Here is a 14,913-nt window from a genome sequence, read left to right as displayed (position 1 = left end):
GCCCCAGTGACCGCAAGGGGTCGGATGTCACTCAGGGGCTGACAAAGGTACGAGTACCTCCTTTCTTTTTTCGAAACAGTCATTACATCAGACCTTTTCCTTGCATCGAGACTAGCAGCAAGGTTCAGGGAAACAGATAGGTAAGACCACAAAAAGCCAATGCTCAGATGGCTACGGTAATTTCGCTCACCAGCACAATCAAAATTTCCCCTAAACATCTCAGGCCCTACAGTCTTAACGAGCAGGAGGGTCAGATCGCATAAATCTTTTTTCATCGCAAAAAGGAAAAAAGGTAAGATCAAACAAACAAAACGAAATTGTGAAACAAAGTCATGAATCTATTTTCGAACACAAAAGTACTAATGCTTGTGCACATATTACAGATAAATGTTTATCAAACTTATTCGACTAACTACTTCCTCAAAGGGAGAACCATGTCTTTCAGCCTGTTCGCCAGGTTCCGCGCAAGGGGAGTCACTACCTTCTCGATCTCATCCAGCTTGGGGTCTTCATAGCTAGGCGTGAAGCCTTGGCTCATTACCTCCAAGTTGATCTCCCGGTCGTAATGAGAACGGACAACAGTGAAGGCTTGGGTGATCCTGATGTGAAAGGCATCCTCCTCAAGCTGGCCCAACCGTTCTGTGATACCAGCGGCACGAGTCGTAAGGGAGCTGGTCCCCTCCTCTTGCGCCACCTGCAGGTCATCGTAGACCACCACAACGGTAGAGCACAGAAGATCATGCTGATCACTTTCAACCTGAAGGGTTCCCCGCACCTCAGCGAGTTCCATGCCCAACCCGGCAGAAATTTCCTCAGCCTCCAGCCTTCGAGCCACCATGTCTCCAAGATCCACCCGGAGGGCCCTGGCCTCCCAACGTGCCTCATCGCGCTCTCAGACGGCCCGGTCATGCTCCTCACGGGCCGTGCTACGCTCCGAGCGAAGTCTTTCTTTGGTCCAGAGCAGCTTGTCCCGCTCCCTGTGTAGCCGGGTGATCACCTTGGCATCCTAGTTTGCTCTCTACTGCAGCACCGCGGACCTATCCTCATCTTTCAACTTGAGATCCCGCTCCATCTCAAGCTCCTCTAGGAGCTTGATGGCCCGCTGGCGGGCATCGGCATCCTTCTAGAGCAGCTTGTCCCACTCCTTTCAGACCCTGGCAGCCACCTCCTCGTCTAGCTTCACCCTCGCTGATAGGTCCTCGAACATCCCATGGATCTCCTCTACGTCGTGACGCGCTTCGGTCTCCCATTGCTGGGCGACGGCGTGCTGGGCACTCAAATCTCCATGTAGTCAAGCGTCCTTGGTGAGGCGGTCCCATTCCACCTTCTGCTCATGGAGGAATCGGGATTTCTCCAGACTGCGAGCAATGAGGGACTGAAAAGAAGACCAGTGTCAAAAATACGAAAAACATGAAGACAAGAAGAAAATGAGACAAAAGATCAAACGGATATCCGGCCATTGGGAACAATGACATCGTGTAGGACGACCCAGTCCTGATCTAGGACACCCATCATTGTCGAGATCCCTTTGTCAAGACTCCCCCGCTCTATGCTCTCGGCAGCATCGTCGAGCGAGAAGAGAGTCGACGTTGGGTCTTAGGGATCCATCCAGTGGAGCGGCGACTCACCCCGCATGGGCGAGCAGCTGCCCCCAATGCCAGGGCCGAGGGTGATCCCCCACTGGGCATCTCCACCATCGCCATGACACTTGGAGATCCTCCGGCCATGTCCTCCCCTGTCCGGCCCGCCTCGAGCACCGCAGCCAGGGCCGTCGGCGGCATGGTTTGCGTCGCCCCCTTGGACGCCACCGTGGCTACATCCAGTAGCGCTGGGCTTGTTGTGGTCATAGTCACCTCCTCCTGGGCCTCCGATAGCACCGATTCTACTGCCCCCTCGAACACCACTGTGGCTGCGTCCAACTGCTCCTGCCTTGGCGCAGTCGTGACCACCTCCACCGGCGACGCCAGACCCTCGGCTTGTGGTGCCACACCCACCATGGAGGACACCACTAGCATGGACGATGGCTCCGTTCGCTCTAACATAGATGGCGGAGTCACCTCCGTCGTAGCTTGCTCGGCAACCACCGAGGGCGTGGGCGCCACCGCAGGCAACGCCAGACCGGCCAATGAGGCCACAACATCAGCGCCGCTCCTACCTGAAATAGGAGTGACATCGGCCAATGATGTCCATCCTACCTGAAGGTCAAGGCTCTTCTTGGGCGCCAGCCATAGAGAGCGGTCCTGTTGCAAGAACCTGCAAGAGGTAAAAGGCATAGGGTCAAAACAGAAAAATAAAAGGGGGGGATAGGGGAATCAGTGACCTACTCTGACGCCTTTGGGCGGCAGGAACGTTTTGGGGATGAACCCTTGGAACCCTGCCCCAACTCATCTGGGCAGGACCGTTTCGAGCCTGCCCCCTGCTCCTGGGCAGGGGGTTTGTCTCCCTTGTCTCTAAGGGTACGGCGACAGAGCCCCCCCCTCCATCAGCACCTCGGGGGCGGCGGCAGATCCACCCCCTCCCATCCACCGATCCTGCAACGACACCCCGGGTGTGGCGGCGGATCCACCGGCTCCCATCGGACCCAAGGATGGGCCTGGCTCCGCCGACCTCACGGACTCGCTTCCCTCCGCGTGGAATGGGAAGGGTCCCTGCATGGACCGGTTGGCGTCTTTCAGCGTATCCTTGTCCTCCAGGACATCCCAATCCATGTCGGCAGCTACCTCCTTGTCATTGTCATCACTATCTGTCTCCTCTCCTCGATCACGCGCTTGCTGTTTCCGTAGCAGCTCCCTCATCCTTTTGTCCCACTCGGCCGCAATACGGTTCGCTTTCTCTAGGGTCCAATCCTTCGGCAACGGAGCCGGGCTTTCCTTGAAGAACAGTGCCCTCGGCTAGTCCTGCCATCCCAAGGTCAGCTTCAAGGGGTCAGAAATTCAAGTAAAAAAAGGAGTACTGAGAAAGAAAACTTACGAAGTCAATAAACCCTAGTTCTGGCCGCATTGGGGGATGCCTCGGCACCGGAAACACAAAATCAAGGACAACACCAGCGGTGTCCTTCGAAGACTCCATTGCCTCCTTGATGCACTGCGCCACTTCGGAGGGAGGGAGCGCTTCACTAACAAGCGCCGTCCCTTCGAACAACGCCCTAGGCGCCATCTGGTGCAGGGGAAGCACGCGCGCCATTAGTGACACCACCCTCCAAGCATGGTAAGTGCCAATGATCCCCGATCCCTTCATGCCCCTGTCCTTCAAAGTTTGGAGGGCAGCGAGAAGGTCATTGAGGTTCTTCTTTTCCTTGACCGGGACGCCCCACTTCCATGACCCCAGGGTCTCCTCGATGATGCGCCTAGAGAAAACTGGTAGGGGGGCAGCGGCATCATCCTTGACATAGAACCATTGCGAATGCCACCCCTTGTTGGAGGTCGACAGATGCATTAATAGGTATGCTTCTGCCTGGTTGTTGCGGAGGTGAATGCCGGCGCATCCCACCGGCGCATGTAGCTCTTGCTTGCCGACCCGCTTCTTTAGAAAATTGACGGTGAAGAGATGCTGCCACAGGTCGAAGTGAGGATCAATCCCCAAGAACCCCTCACATAGGGCGACGAACATCGCCATGTGCTGGATCCCTTTGGGGGTAAGGTGCTGCAGCTCCACCTGATAGTAATCCAACAACCCCTGAAGGTACTTGTGAGCAGGTATGGTGAATCCCCGCTCATGGAAGTGAGCGAAGGACATGACATACCCTTCGGGCGGTGAGGGCACGTCCTCATTACCGGGCTGCCACCACTCCTCAGCGGCGGACAGCGGGTGGAGGAGGCCACGGCGAACGAGGCCCTCCAGGCGATGAGGGGTGATGCTGGATCCGCTCAACGGCTCCATTGAAACGACTAGGAGGGGGGGCGGATGCGAGTTCGATGGCTGCTGCGATGCGAATGTGAGCTTGATGGTGGTCGCGATGTGAGTGTGGGAGGCTCTGGTGATTGGCGGCGGAGGTTGACAATGCGAAGGCGAAAAGGCAAAGTATGGAACCCTGGGGGCGAACCTCATGGTTTTATAGGGGCGACGGATGCGAGAAGGGCAACCGTCCGCCTTGATCTCTGAGCCTGCCACGACACACCGCCGTGTCACATCGCGGGATACGCGCCTGCGATCCCTATCCTTTCTCACCAAAATTGCGTCAGATGGTTCGCCTTCCCTAGGTAGATCGGGACTTTTTTCCCAACGAAGGAATACGGGTCCAAGGGCCAGCCCAACAGTCTCGATAGCCGTCCCAATGAGGGATGGGCCCGCAAGCAACCAGGACTCAGGTATACGAGCAGTAGGGGGTCTCGATCCACAATCGAGTCCCAGCTAGGCTGACCCTGGACGAAATCCCCGCGAATGGGATACCAGGGTTCCCTTAAAATTACCCGGCTGACAAAAACCGAATCCCACAGCCTTACCCGCGAAGGATCCAAAATTACCCCCTGGGCGGTTCTATCCGAATCACCCGGGGGCTACACCCTACGGGTGCACTCGCGCGCACCCTTTGGCAAATCGAAATACCGTCCGGGCAATTCTATCCGAATCACCCGGGGGCTCGGGGGGCTACTGTCGGGGACCTAATACCGGGGTGCCCAATGAGGTAGGACTAATGACCATCGAACGTTGACACTTCTAGTCAGACAAAAATACTACTATGCTTCTTGCCCGAACGACGGAAGATTGGTTCCGCCTCGCCCGACGGCTAAGGGCTGGCTCCACCTCGCCCGACTTCTGAGGGCAGGCTCCGCCTCGCCTGACCCTCGAGGGCTGACCTCCATCTCACCCGATGGCTAAGGGCTGGCTCCGCCTCGCCCGACGTCTGAGGGCGGGCTCCGCCTCGCCCGACCCTCGAGGGTTGGCCTCCGCCTCGCCCGACTGCTAAGGGATGGCTCCGCCTCGCCCGATGTCCAAGGGTAGGCTCTGCCTTGCCTGACGGCCAGGGGCTGGCTCCGCCTTGCCCGATGTCCGAGGGTGGGCTCCGCCTCGCTCGATGCCCAAGGGTAGGCTCCGCCTCGCCCGACGTCCGAGGGTGGGCTCCGTCTTGCTTAACGTCTAAGGGCGGGCTCCGCCTCGCTCAACGATCGCACACTTCTCCTTCATGATGATAAGCACAGGGTACGACAGGACATTCGAGTCAAACGTAGTGCCGAGGACCATGCCATGCACGCCTACAGGAAGGTACCATCAGGATATGATGGGACGGGCGCTTTAAGCCCTTTTCGACGTAACAGTGCCCGAATAGTGTTGTAGGCGCCGACTTTTTTCCCATAGTGTAGTAGGCGCCGCCTTCAGTCCTCAGTCGCGGATACTAACATAGGCATACGACAGCCACTATGGTCCAAGACAGAAATCACATCATCTACAGTGACAGACGTGTGGTCACTTACCCTATTACCCCCCGAGGGGTCACAGCTCGCCTCTCCGGCACGCCGCACCGTCCGTTGGCATAGGATGGGACGCACCCACTTGCTAAATGAGGCCAGGGATGGCCTACGAGGATCAGCGAACACGCCACCTCTGACACGGCCTGCCGTGTTAAGCAGGGCAGGCACAGGGAAAAAGGAAGACCCGGCTCCCTCAAAGGACCTTCTATACCTTCGGCATTTTCCTCTTTCTCCCATCTGTAACCCCTGCTCCCCCATTGGTCTATAAAAGGGAGGGTAGGGCTCTCCACTAAGGGGACCGACTCTTGACGAATCAGTTCAACACACACAACGCATCACGCATACAGCCAAGCAGCGACCGAGCTCTTGGCACCCTTTCGACAATTCCATCAGAGACCTGGGACCTCTCCCTCTCTCTACCGTTTGTACCCCTACTACGAAAATTTTTTCGGTACTAATAACACGAGCAGCAGCAGACTGGACGTAGGGACATTTAGCCCGAACCAGTATAAACCTTGTGTCCTTTAGTGCACCATCCGAACCTAACGTGCAACAATTATAAATTTACTAGCCGGTGTTTGTTCGAAACACCGACAGCTCCTTCTAGGTATCCTCTAGAGCGACAGTGTGATAACATCATTCCTTTGATTCCTGGAGCCGGGCCAGTGAGTGTCTGACCGTATCGGTATCCACCGGCCATCAAAAATGAAATCGAGCGACTGGTTTCAGAAATGCTTCAGTCCAGGATAATCCAACCGAGCTCCAGCCCGTTCTCTTCGTCGGTACTTCTGGTCAAGAAGAAGGACGGCAGTCTTCGTTTTTGTGTCGACTTCTGACATCTGAATGCCATCATAGCCAAGATCAAATATCCTGTGCCGGTGATCGAAGAACTGTAGGATGAGTTGACTCATGCTTCATGGTTTTCTTGCTTGAACTTGATAGCCGGGTATCACCAAATACATCTGCAGCCAGGGGAAGAGTTCAAGACAGCATTCTAGACGCATACTGGGCAGTATGAGTTCCGTGTGATGGCGTTTGGCCTCACCGGGGCTCCGGCAATATTTCAGAAAGCTATGAACACCACCTTAGGCCCTCTGTTGCGCAAATGTGTGCTAATCTTTTTCGATGACATTCTTATCTTCAGCAGAACTTATGAAGAATATTTGGAACATGTTCGTTTGGTGCTGTCCAAGTGCCTCTTTGCCCAGCGTCAATTGCGCTACCTAGGCCACATTATCTCTGAAGATGGGGTCGCCATCGACCCTGACAAAATTCAGGCAGTGCTCCAATGGACCACTCCCAAGTCAGTAAAGGAATTGAGAAGTTTCTTGGGTCTTGCTGGGTATTATAGACGCTTCGTCAAGCAGTTTGGAGTGATCTCTAAGCCACTGACGGATCTACTGAGCAAGGGAGCTGTATTCGTGTGGACTGACATACATGAGCAAGCCTTTGACAGACTGAAGACTGCTCTGACTACGGCCCCGGTATTGGCCTTGCCTGATTTCAGTAAGCCCTTCTTATGCAAGTGGTGGTGGCATTGGGGCCGTTCTTATGCAAGGGGGCACCTGTTGGCGTTCCTCAGTAAGGCGCTTGGGCCTCGTTCATTGGGACTCTCCGTATACGAAAAGGAGTATATGGCTATACTGCTGGCTCTGGAACACTGGCGCAGTTATCTTCAGCATGCTGAGTTTCAGATTGTGACCGATCATCGTAGCTTGGTCCAGCTGACAGAGTCTCCATACGCCATGACAACAAAAAGTATTCACCAAGTTGGTGGGCTTGCAGTACCGAATTGTTTATCGCCGGGGAGCTCACAATGGAGCAGCCGATGCCATGTCTCGTTATCCACCATCACAGTTGCAAGCTATATCAGCCTGCCAGCCACAATGGCTGGATGCAGTCAGCAGTTCTTATGTTAATGATGAGCACGCCAAGGAGATCATCGCCAAGCTGTCCCTGGCTTCGGATGCAGTGGCCAACTTCACTTTGCGTGATGGGCTTCTCCGGTATGAATCTCGTATTTGGGTGGGCAATGATCCAGCTTTACATCATCAAATTTTGACAGCAGTACATGCAAGCGCCGTGGGGGGCACTCAGGTATTTCGGTCACATACCGTCGACTTAAGCAATTGTTTGCATAGACTGGTATGAAATCTGCAGTTCAAGCTTTTGTGGCTGCCTGTGCAATTTGTCAGCAGTCCAAACCTGATCGGTCCAAGCTGCCTGGTTTGCTCCAACCGTTACCGGTTCCTGATAGGGCATGGTCGGTGGTTTCCATGGATTTCATTGAAGCTCTGCCTTTATCTGCTGGGTACACCTGTGTTCTGGTAGTGGTGGATCTATTTTCCAAATACACTCACTTCGTTCCTCTAAAACATCCCTTTACAGCTGCAACAATTGCTCAGGTTTTCTCTCTCCAATGTCTACAAGCTACACGGCCTCCCGCAAGCTATTGTGTCTGACCGGGACAAGGTCGTCACCAGTGCCTTTTGGCGTGAGCTATTTCGGTTGGCAGGAGTGGAACTGGGCATGAGCACGGCTTATCATCCACAATCGGATGGGCAGACCGAGCGTGTAAATCAGTGCTTGGAAACCTTCCTATGCTGCTTCATTCATGCGTGCCCCCGACAATGGAGTCAGTGGATTGATCAGGCGGAGTTTTGGTACAAGCACTCGGCATTGGGACGTTCCCCCTTTGAGGTACTGTATGGCTATTCCCCTCGGCATTTTGGTGTTGCTTTGTCTGATGATCAGCCTGTCACCGATTTGGAGTCCTGGCTGTCTGATCGTGAGCTGGTGACCGAGGTTATCCATCAGCACCTGAACCGTGCAAAGCAGCGGATGAAAAAACAGGCTGATGAACATTGTTCGGAACGACAGTTCCAGGTCGATGACATGGTTTATCTGGAGATTCAGCCCTATGTCTAGTCTTCCTTGGCGCATCGCAGTCACCAGAAACTATCATTCAAGTTCTTTGGACCACACAGAGTGTTGGCTCGGGTTGGGTCTGTGGCGTATCGGCTTGAGCTTCCGCCTTCATCCTCCGTGCACCCGGTGTTTCACGTTTCCCAGTTGAAAAAGGCGGTGGGTGCTCGCCAGTTGGTGACTGCAACTCTACCATCCGATTCCATCTTATGGAGTGTCCCTGAGCGCATTCAGCGTCGTACCGTCTCCAAGGGTATGCATTCGATCGCTCAAGGTCTCATTAAGTGGTCTAATTTGCCGGTTTCTCTTGCTACTTGGGAAGATCCGGAGTACTTGAAGCAGCAGTTTCCCCGCGCCAATGTCTGGAGCCGTCCCGGCGCGCAAGGAGGGGGGAATGTCACGGCGTCGCCTGCTGCCACTACTTCACCCGCGACTATAGCGGATCCGGCCAGACAAGAAGGTGAAGATGAGCCGGTGCTCAGGAGGTCCACCAGGCCCAAGGCGCCAAGCACGCGTGTGACCGGCAGCCAGTGGGCGACATCGTGATGCTTTTGCCATCTTCATCGAGTGCTTGCGAACCAAGTATAAGTAGGAGATCGCGTGGAGAGAGAGGGCATCTATGAAATACATTGTAACCGAATTATTGCTTCTTCTATAAGCACTCTTCGTCTGAACCCAACCCATTGCTCTGCTGCCTTCCTTGACTCCGATCTGTTGCTTCCCTCCCCGAATTCCAGTATCGCTATCGTGGTTCTTAACACAGCCGTCGCCCAGTATCACGGACATGCTGACCATCGCCATAGCAGCCACCGGCCGCTCAGTCTTCGACGGTAGCCTTCCCCAGCAGCTGTCCGGCGCGGTCCGGCTAAGCCATTCCTAGCGCAATCTCAACGCATAGCCAAAGAAATCGACAATGCCATGGCCGCCAAAGCACGTTGGCCTACAGACAGTGGTCCAGGCCACTTTGCATTTGCCCCCAGACGTTGTCTCAGTCCCGGCCCAGAGAAAAGCACGGCGACGTTTATCAATCTGATGGATTGCCCAGGTGGAGAGGCAGCAAGCAATGCTCAGGTGAATAGGGATGGCCGACAACGTGACCTTGGTCAGAAGCACAAGGCCGGCGTGAGTGAGCAGTCCAGATTTCCAGGTTGGTATTCTTGCTGCGACAGAGTCCACCAACGCCTGCTCATCCCACGCTTAAGCCTTGACAAAGACAGCAGGATACCCAAGTACTTGCAGGGAAAGGGCGCCACAACACAGGGGAGCACCAACTGCAGTGATGCAACCATCTCATCGGAGCATCTTATCGTTGTTACCAGGCACTTCTCGACGTTGGTAATGAGACCTGATGCACCCGCGAAGAGATCAAGGATCTGTTTCAGGCAATTGAAGTCTTCCTGCTGTGGGGTTACTAGGACGACTAGATCATCGGCGTAGAGCGAAGCACGATGGACGATTGCTTGTCCGGGCAGCGGTGATAACACCGCGCGTCGATCAGCTTCTCTGATCAAAGAATTGAGCACTTCCATGACTATAACAAAGAGCATCGGCGAGATCGGATCCCCTTGTCTGAGCCCTCTGACATGAGCAATCCTTCTGCCCGCTCGTCCATTTAGCAGTACCTTCGTGCTGGCCGTCGACAACAGTATGGAGATCCACCGGCGGGGGAATCCGATGTGCTGCAGTACTTCAAGCAGGAACGGCCAAGAAACGGAGTCAAACGCCTTGGCAATATCAATCTTCAGTAGTACTGAGGGGACCTTTTTGCAGTTCAGCCATCTGCAAGCAAGCTGCACAGCTCTGAAATTGTCATGGATGGATCGACCTTTTATAAACGCGCTCTGATTCGGCGCAACAATCTCCTGTAATCTCGGTGCTAGGCGCCTGGCCAAGCATTTGGCAAACAGTTTGTTGAAGCTGTGCATAAGGCTAATCGGCCTATAATCTTTCAGAGTGGTCGGAGTTATGCACTGCTAAAGTGCTAATTGCATGCAACTACTTATAATTCTGTATGATGATGATAACGATAGCATCACATATTACGACAAGAGTAGCAGAATCAACATATGATTCTTATCTCGATCGAGTTCATGTACAACAGAACTGCGCATATACTATATACTAACGTTGACGAGATATTCCAAACTCGTGAACTTCATGATCTGTAAACACGATGAACACGAGAATAAAAATTTCATACAACACTGCACTGGCCACTGGGCAATATACAAACAAATTAAACACAGTTGGACTCACTGGCAGCGATAGAAATCGATCGTTAACCTATTTCGTAACCATAACAAACCACGCTGGGAGTGAGCGACCTTTTCTACGCCCAGCCGTCGTTGCGGCCGCCCCGGTTGCCGGAGCTGTTGCGGAAGCGCAGCAGCCACAGGGTGGGAAAGCTGCACGGCACGGCCTTGTGCTGTTTCCGGTGCGCGGCAACGACGGCGCCGATCTCGTCCTGGTGGAGTTTGTGCTCGCCTGTCTCCGTGGCCACTGAGGAGAAGAGCCACCGGCTGGAGGACGACGCCACCTTGACCGGCGTCGCCGGCGCTGCCGCCACCTCTTCCCGAGGCTGCTGAGCCGCCGGAAGATGCCGGCGATGAAGCCGATCCTGATCCTCTTGAGCCTGCAGCGCCACCGCTTCCTGCCGCTCCTCGCCGCCCTGCCGCCTCTCTTCTGGCCATGGCGTGCCGAGGCGACCACCTGCTGCTTGCCGCCGCCGTTGAGCAGATACGACGGCGGCGGGGTGATGGCCGGGAGCGCACCGGCGGCGCCCATCCGCGCGACGTTCTTGGGCGTGCCCGGCTGCGACTCCCAGACGAACGGCACCGCGCCCGGCTCCGCCCAGTAGTGCCGGAACGACAGGTTGGCCACGGAGCTCTCCTTGGTGAGGAGCCGCTCGTAGAACTTGCCGTCCTGCTTGATGCGGAGCGGGCTCTGCGGCATGGGCATCATGGCGCCGCCGTTGCCCCGGTGAGGGCTCCGCGGCGGCTGTGGCGCTGGCGGTGGCGCCTGGTCCGCGACGCCGGGACCGGGAGGCATCTCGACCGATCGCTCTCTCCGACTGATGTCACCACGCGCGGAACGGTCCAAGCGCTCGCTCGTCGGCTCGTGTGTTCCGGTAGTGTACTTGCGCTGTAGGTGGAAAGGATCTTGCTCGGTGGTTGCACGTCACTTTTCGTACGCACGCACGCTTGCAGACGACGGAGCGGGAGCGGCACAGCCCACAGCGGGCACGCTGAGCTAGGCTGCACCACCGGATGACACGATCCATGGCTCGAAACAGGGGGATGGATATGCATGGCAATGGCATTGGCATGGTCCAACTCCAACCGATTGGCGGGTACAGTACTATATATACCGAATGTAATGTTGAGAAGACCAATTTATACAACAAATCTTCTCTATAACTTGTAATGATGCTTCTTAGAAGTTAAAACTTATCTATGATCATGCCTGAACAGTCCAACACTACAGTTAAGAGAAATATGTCTATACGTAGTTTTGTCAGTAGTGCTTCCTCACCTGTAAAAAATGGCGCATCGTATAAACAAGAGAGAAGTGACCAAGGAAATGGCTCGCTCCTCGCAGCGCGGCAACCATGGCAGAGACAGATAAAGCAGTTTACTGATGACCAATTGCTGATTGTCGCCAAGAAGTAGATGGCTGATGATGCAACTAACGACACCGCATCCGGCCGTGAACTTCATTCAGTTTAAGTCCACAAAAGAAGCCCCACATTTAGTTCGCAAAAGCGATGGGCAAGCTACAGTTTGTTAATTTTTGACGAGGCCTGCATGTTGCAGAATCATATTGACCAACGTTGTGGTGTGTCGGTTAGTGAGTCCGGTTCATGGAGCTCTTGGAAGTTGAGTGGATCTCAATGTCTCTCCTCTCCAGGGGTACAAGTTGCTACAGGCGTAGAAGAAATCTGCGCATGCGTGCGTATCTGTGGGAATCTGCCCGTCAGGAAGGATGCTGACCCAAATTTTTGGAACAGCAACGCCTCACCTTCCTGATGTCGGTTTTTATTATCGCCCTGTTCGCTTGGCTTATAAACCGTATTTTTTCAGCCAACTAACAATATTTTTCTCTCATAATAAATTAGCCAACAGTACTTTTAGCTATGGATTATCAGCCGAACGAACAAGGCCAGCATGTTCTACAACGAATGGTGTAGTAATTGCTCATCATCATTACATGGCGAGTCGACGATATGGATGGCATGCATGGTGAGATGTGCCAAGCTAGGGAGATGTTAGAATGCCGGGTGACAAGTTTGACAATGATGAGTCAGTTTCTTTAAAAAAAACAGAAATGCTATATGACACATATGTATTTTGTTGTTTGTTGGCACAAGAATTTTGTGTTCGTTGGAAGGGCATCGTGTGCTTGTGCTTGCTACCGCCATTTGTTTCTCTATGTTGTGGGTCCCAATGATTAGTGCTACTGTTCAATTTCTTTTGGACTCCGCGCCTGATTTTGTGTCGTCCGTTTCCCTCTTTTTCCATTCTCATTTCGTTTCGGCTTCCTCCCATCGACTCCCGGCACGCTCGACGCCCGCTACGAGGCCGCGCGCGCCCGCGTGGAGGACGTCCGGTTCGCGCACGTGGGTGTGGCCCTGGTCAGCCCCGACGGCGGCCTGGCGCTGGTCCGCGTGTGGCGGTTCCACCTGGGCGACCGGCTGGACTCGGAGGACACGTGCTTCCTCGAGGCTGTCGGCGTGGATCCCGCGCGTGGCGTGCCGACCCTGGCCGCCTATGTAGGGCACTCAGGGCTTGGCGCCGCTCCCCGGCACAGCGAGCTGCAGTTTCTAGGGTTTCGCGAGCTAAGTTCTTCCTGCCTCCTTCTTTACGATATGTTCCATCGATGCTTGGGTTTGTTTGTTGCCTTATTCAATGTGTGTGTTGATGTTTAATGCCTTTGTCCTCGTTTTAGATCTGGTTTGTGTGTCCGCTCGTACGTGATTTTTTGTGTTGTGTTGTTCGTTGTCTAGGGCTTTCCCCTTAGGTGATGCGGGATCCAAGTTCCCATGTTCTTCAGTTTGTGCTTAGGTTTTTTGCTCCATTTTTTGATTCGTTGGCGGATGGTGTTGTCTCTGCAGGGTAGTCTATATAGCTTTTAGGAGTTGACGATTGTTTGTTGGTTTATTGTCCTGTGATTGTTGTTCACATGATTTGTGGTTTGAATGGTTCGAGGGATTTAAATGGTTCGATTGATGCAGAGGTAGATGATATGTTATTGTTGTTGATTGTATCTTTGTTTTTTTCGATGCAGATTGGTATTTATAATTGTTTTTGGATAGTGAAAATGTGGTGTTGATTTTTAAGGCAGTTTAATTTATGAGAAGAGCTCGGTTGTACAAAATTAATTATGAGTTTGTGTCCCACTGTAATGCTCATTGCTGAATAATTTTTGTAGTAGACATTTTTTAGCTGCATGTTGTTTTTCTATGATGATAATTGCCTCTTAACCCTTTATGTGATTTTAGTTTCATTGTTCATTTTCAGTGCTCATTTATTTTCAGTTATGGTGTTCATTTCATAGTTTTTTTCTGAATGTGAACTACCTGATTTTTTTATGTACCTGATTTACCTAATATTTGAATGCTACTAGTTACTGCATTTATTTGTTTTAGTTTTAGTTAAATTCCAGTTACATGATACCAAACATTTGAATGCTATCTGATGTACTGTTAAGTTTTAGTTACCTGATGTATTGTTAAGTTTGAGATACCTGATACCTGAATGCTACATGTGAGAGTTATCTGAATCCCTACAGTCATTCCACTGCCGTTTTCGATGAATTTAATGCTAAGTGCGTGTGAGTGTCAACTGGAGAAGTACGCTTGTGCTCTTTTTTTCCATGTGTATGTGTGCTCTCTTGAGCTTTGTTTTACAAATATGGTAGGTTGTATAGTTGATTCATTGTTTTGTCGTTTTCTTTTGTAGATGTTTTGGCTCGGATTATTGGGTGGATATAGAGGTAGATGACATGTGTTTGCTACTGTTAGAGAATTTTGATAGTATATATTGATTTTTTTTTATCATTTTTAGGTAATCATGGCTGCTAGGAGCAAATGTTTTTGTGTTGTACATGAAAGTACTCGAGCAGAACATGGTCATGAAGGACATGAATCTGTAAGTGCGCGTCATACATTAGCAGTAGTTATATATATTTTTTATTTATTTATATGTGCTCTTCTGTTTTTTAGGCCTTCATTTCTACTACAAATATAAATTTGTTGGTGCAATTTGTTGTGTTTTGCAAATCCAAGGTATCATTTCTACTGCTGATGTATGTTTTTTTTGGCTTGTGCAAATAAATTATTGTTTTCTGCATTTTTATAGAAAATAAATGAGCATAAGGGAGAAAATAAATTATTGTTTGTCCCTGAACAAATTCAGTTAATGTTTAATTAACTCCTTAAACTAACACATAGTTAAAAACAGTCTGAGTCACCAAGATTTCAAGGTTTCAGTTTTGCATGTTGCATGCATTAAATATGTTTCTTCTGTAACTGAGATGTCTGGCGCATGGCTGATATCTTCGATTGAATTAGTTTGCTTAGATT

At 52.2% G+C, this 14,913-nt stretch overlaps 1 pseudogene; it reads right to left on the bottom strand.

Moving 5' to 3' along the window:
• Nucleotides 1-10,471: 10,471 nt before the first annotated feature.
• LOC136453442 (uncharacterized) lies at nucleotides 10,472-11,443 on the bottom strand (annotated as a pseudogene).
• Nucleotides 11,444-14,913: the final 3,470 nt, after the last annotated feature.

Source organism: Miscanthus floridulus, chromosome 5 (assembly GCF_019320115.1).
Source record: "Miscanthus floridulus cultivar M001 chromosome 5, ASM1932011v1, whole genome shotgun sequence".
Lineage (NCBI taxonomy): Eukaryota > Viridiplantae > Streptophyta > Magnoliopsida > Poales > Poaceae > Miscanthus > Miscanthus floridulus.
Note: the sequence above shows the minus strand (reverse complement) of the source record. Positions and strands in the feature narration are given on the sequence as shown.